This window comes from Dendrobates tinctorius, unplaced genomic scaffold (assembly GCF_039654945.1).
Source record: "Dendrobates tinctorius isolate UK_male_01 unplaced genomic scaffold, ASM3965494v1 ptg000029l, whole genome shotgun sequence".
Lineage (NCBI taxonomy): Eukaryota > Metazoa > Chordata > Amphibia > Anura > Dendrobatidae > Dendrobates > Dendrobates tinctorius.
Window position 1 is genome coordinate 8145421 of NW_027361697.1, and position 6000 is coordinate 8151420.

Here is a 6000-nt window from a genome sequence, read left to right on the forward strand (position 1 = left end):
CATTTTTGTGGAAATTCAAAAACTGAAAAGTGGGGCGTGCAATATTATTCGGCCCCTTTACTTTTAGTCCAGCAAACTCACTCCAGAAGTTCATTGTGGATCTCTGAATGATCCAATGTTGTTCTAAATGACTAATGATGATAAATATAATCCACCTGTGTGTAATCAAGTCTCGGTATAAATGCACCTGCTCTGTGATAGTCTCAGGGTTCTGTTTGAAGCACAGAGAGCATCATGAAGACCAAGGAACACAACAGGCAGGTCCGTGATACTGTTGTGGAGAAGTTTAAAGCCAGATTTGGATACAAAATGATTTCCAAAACTTTAAACATCCCTAGGAGTACTGTGCAAGCGATCACATTGAAATGGAAGAAGTATCATACCACTGCAAATCTACCAAGACCCGGCTGTCCCTCTAAACTTTCATCTTAAACAAGGAGAAGACTGATCAGAGATGCTGCCAAGAGGCCCATGATCACTCTGGATGAACTGCAGAGATCTACAGCTGAGGTGGGACAGTCTGTCCATAGGACAACAATCAGTTGGACACTGCACAAATCTGGCCTTTATGGAATGGAAGAGTGGTAAGAAGAAAGCCATTTCTCAAAGATATCCATGAAAAGTGTTGTTTAAAGTTTGCAACAAGCCAGCTGGGAGACACACCAAACATGTGGAAGAAGGTGCTCTGGTCAGATGAAACCAAAATCGAACTTTTTGGCAACAATGTCAAAAGATATGTTTGACGTAAAGGCAACACAGCTTATCACCCTGAACACACCATCCCCACTGTCAGACATGGTGGTGGCAGCATCATGGTTTGGGCCTGCTTTTCTTCAGCAGGGACAGGGAAGATGGTTAAAATTTATGGGAAGATGGATGGAGCCAAATACAGGACCATTCTTGAAGAAAACCTGTTGGAGTCTGCCAAAGACCTGAGACTGGGACGGGGATTTGTCTTCCAACAAGACAATGATCCCAAACATAAAGCAAAATGTACAATGGAATGGTTCACAAATAAACATATGCAGGTGTTAGAATGGCCAAGTCAAAGTCCAGACCTGAATGTCAACTTTTTCCACCCGCTCAAAAAAGCATGTGTGCAACTTCTCCACACTTGGAATACACATACTAGATCTCCCAAGATTTAAATTTCTAATCATTGGAATTATTGAATTCCTAATCCTTTAAATGGTGGAACACCTACAAGATCTCAAGAGATGCCCGATACATACCACCTCCCTATTTATGGTAGGTCTCATTAGACAATGCAAACAAAAAAAAAACAGGATCTAGTTACACATCTACTGTAAGGGTACCGTTACACATAACGATGTCCCAGCGATCCCACCAACGATCCGACGTGGATGGGATCGCTGGGACATTGTTAGCTGATCGCTGGTGAGCTGTCACATAGACAGACCCTCCAGCGATCAGGACCAGAGAGCAAGCTGGTTACCAATGTAAACAGCGGGTATCTAATGTAACTGTAGGTGAATGTGAATATTTGGTAAGGAATCTATCAGGGAAAAATGATGTGCAAAACAATGTAACCTCACCTAGCCAGGGTGCAGTAACATTGGAGCTGTGTGCAAAAAAACATGGAATATTTGTAATCAAGTAAACTTTCCTATTTATTTTATTTTAGTATTTTAATATATATATATATGTTTGTGTGGTAATAGGATCAGAGTTATTCTTTCACTCCTATTATTAGATTGCTCATGTGCTATCTTGGAGATTGTGCTTGGATTTCCATTACTAATAAACCCACAAACCGACTATTTCGGAAATGTTGATACCAGATGCCTTATGGTGACTTGTATAAAAATACCCTGACATAAAGTCATGTCAGGTTGAAAGCATGGAAGGTGTTAGTGATTCATAAATAGCACATATCAATGAGATGTGCCGAAACCATGGTGGACGGAGTCAGCAGCCAAGCACAAGTGTTGGCTCCGCTGTGACAATATATCATTAATGATCTTGTGGTGGTCTTATCACGCCTTCCCTATCTGAAACATCAAGGGCGAACTACCAGCTGGGGTCAGCAAGATCTAGCTGTGATTTTCCTAGTAAAGACTGTAAACAAGAAGGAGAACACATCTGATTAATTGATTGGATAATATTGACTAATTGTTATGTAAATATTGACGGTAAAACCTCCATGAAATATATCTGATAATGCAGAGAACTGTGCAGCCGATGCTACATGAGGATCCAGACTAAGGTTTTTTTACTCATAAATATCTCTTGGGGTTCGTGTATATGACTGTATTTTCGGTCCAAGTGTGATCTGACAAAACCTTGGATCGCATTCGCACCAATGTTATTCTACGGGGCCATGCACGTCTGATTTTTTACTCAAGCAAAGATGGTGGGAGGAGAAAAATTGCTGCATGCCTGAGTTTGATCTGATATTTGGATCACACTCGGCTATGCAAGTCAATGAGTGCATGGAAAACATGGGGACTGCACTCGGATGTCATCTGAGTGCAGTCCAAATTCCATGGACTGACAGAATGGAGGATATGGATAAAAAAAAAATATATCCACCTCTCTGCATCCGAGAGAATCAGATCACACTACACTGACACTCGGATCAGAGTTTGATCAACCCATTTCACATTGGTTTGATCCCTGCTTAAGGGTAATACCTCTAATTTATACACTGCTAAAAAATTGCATATTTTGAAAAAAAAAAATTAGAAAGATTACCAACTTGTGTAAATGGATTCCCTCAACCCCCAGCATGTAGAAGTATGGGGGGAACTGGGCAAAGTCTGAACCAAGATGCTAATCTCTCAGACTAATGCACAGGCAGCAATTATAAAACTGGAAATTAAATGGTAAAAATGTTAAATGTTAAATATAATCATATTTAATATCAAGAAGGAGGGACACTTTTGTAGGCCTCACTTAGACTTTCCTTTTTTCTTATTTTTATTTATTTTATTGTTTTGCATATGAGACAGAAAAAATGCAGCCATTTCTAATGTGTTCGCTTTTACCATCAGGGTTTGACGAAAAGAAACTCCAAGTTTAAAACAGAAAGTAAGAATACACCAACAAAAAACGGACAGCAATCGGATAATGCATGGACGGCCTCCGTGTGCTATGAGTTTTTACTTGAATGGATGCTAGTTTCATCTGTAAATTGGGTACCAAACATGTCCCTCCAGAAAACCAAACATGTGAACATGCCCATAGGTTAATACTGAATATGTGTTCTATCCGTGCAAAACACAGAACACATATGTAAAGCATGGATTTGTGAATGGGAGATATGTGAGGAAGGTACAGGGCGGTAGTCGTGGCTGATAGCATTTGTGTTAGCGTGCCCTGCCCTCCCATCACACGTACTGGACATGACACTGCATACCTGAGGCTTCTTTCCCAGCACTGTCAGGGTCCTCTGTCCGTTTCTAAAGGTCTTCACTGTTTGTTTTTATACTAAATGAGCCACAATCCAATTCACCATTCAAACTAGTAACTTTACTGGTTCTGGTACACAGCATATTCGCATTCTTTCCAGCATCAACATCAGGTTTCACAACGTGCAACTCCATCTCTTTCCCAGCTCACTTCCGGGACAGACCGCACCTTTCGATCCTACAGCATCTTCACTGTTCAGCCTTAGTTAGGGGACTCCCCTCAGCCATTTCGCCCCGGTTCTGAGGGCATCAGCCCATGCAATAAGCTGCCACATCTTGAGAAACCTGCCCGTACTGCTCTTTGCCGGCAACTGCAGTCCCACTTATACTGCACTGCTAGCACTGATGCTGTTGCTCCCTCTGGTGTAATCCTGTCCACGAATACTATATGGCTGGGCTGTTTTCTTTGGCAATGTTACGTGACACGATGTTGCCTGGGCATAGGTGACCCAAGTGAGCTGCACGGGCACCCTGGCCTCAACTGACTTCTATAAGGAAGTCCTTACTACCTTATACACCGTGCCCATCCTATTTTAACTATTTAAACTACTATTCCTACACTAAAATATACCCCCATCTTGGGGCCATACCTGGGTACTACACTCACCCTATCAATATCATGACATTACACTTAAAGATACATATACACTTCTCAAAAAAATAAAGGGAACACTTAACACAATGTACTAGGATGTGTTCCCTTTAGTTTTTAGAGCAGTATATATACATTACTTAGATATACATCATTGCTCAGATATATGTATACTCTATACATAACTATGCACACGGGATAATCAAAACCTTCTTAAAGGGGAAGGAACATATATATACAGTAACCGGGACGAAACTTAGGGGGTTAAAGACTTTACAACCCCTTACAGATACATCAACTCACGTAGTTAGGAGCCCTAACAACTACTTTGGTTGGTGAATCATCTGTTTATGAAATTCTGTCCGTTACCATTTTAAGCATGGCCAGTGTCATCAATATGCTGAGGCCCACTGGACTCGGGAAATCATGATGATCCGTGTACAGTACACACCAAAAGTTTGGACACACCTTCTCATTCAAAGAGTTTTCTTTATTTTCATGACTATGAAAATTGTAAATTCACTCTGAAGACATCAAAACTATGAATTTACACATGTGGAATTATATAATTAACAAAAAGTGTGAAACAACTGAAAATATGTCTTATATTCTAGGTTCTTCAAAGTAGCCACCTTTTGCTTTGATTAGTGCTTTGCACACTCTTGGCATTCTCTTGATGAGCTTCAAGAGGTAGTCACCGGAAATGGTTTTCACTTCACAGGTGTGCCCTGTCAAGTTTAATAAGTGGGATTTCTTGCCTTATAAATGAGGTTGGGACCATCAGTTGTGTTGTGCAGAAGTCTGGTGGATACACAGCTGATAGTCCTACTGAATAGACTGTTAGAATTTGTATTATGGCAACAAAAAAGCAGCTAAGTAAAGAAAAACGAGTGGCCATCATTACTTTAAGAAATGAAGGTGAGTCAGTCTGAAAAATTAGGAAAACTTTGAAAGTGTCCCCAAGTGCAGTGGCAAAAACCATCAAGCGCTACAAAGAAACTGGCTCACATGAGGACCGCACCAGGAAAGGAAGACCAAGAGTCACCTCTGCTGCGGAGGATAAGTTCATCCGAGACACCAGCCTCAAAAATCGCAGGTTAACAGCAGCTCAGAATAGAGACCAGGTCAAAGCCACACAGAGTTCTATCAGCAGACACATCTCTACAACAACTGTTAAGAGGAGACTTTGTGCAGCAGGCCTTCATGGTAAAATAGCTGCTAGGAAACCACTGCTAAGGACAGGCAACAAGCAGAAGAGACTTGTTTGGGCTAAAGAACACAAGGAATGGACATTAGACCAGTGGAAATCTGTGCTTTGGTCTGATGAGTCCAAATTTGAGATCTTTGGTTCCAACTACCGTGTCTTTGTGCGACGCAGAAAAGGTGAACGGATGGACTCTACATGCCTGGTTCCCACCGTGAACCATGGAGGAGGAGGTGTGATGGTGCTTTGCTGGTGACACTGTTGGGGATTTATTCAAAATTGAAGGCATACTGAACCAGCATGGCTACCACAGCATCTTGCAGCGGCATGCTATTCCATCCGGTTTGCGTTTAGTTGGACCATCATTTATTTTTCAACAGGACAATGACCCCAAACACACCTCCAGGCTGTGTAAGGGCTATTTGACCAAGAAGGAGAGTGATGGGGTGCTACGCCAGATGACCTGGCCTCCACAGTCACCAGACCTGAACCCAGGGGCGTATCTATGGGGGGGCAGCCGGGGCAGTTGCCCCGGGCGCAGCCAGCAGGGGGGCGCAGTCGGGCCGCCTAATGCAGCGGTCCGCAGTGTCCTCCTTGGCGGCTGCGTTCTGCCGCCCCCCCGGCCTGAGAGTCGGCGGTTCTCTGTGTCAGCTGTCAAGCTGACAGCCGGCGCAGAGAAGGAGCGCGTGCCGGCTCCCAGGGAACAATTGTACTGGTGTCTATATACAGACGCCAGTACAAATGAAGCTCTGACCGCCGGGCCAGAGCGACGT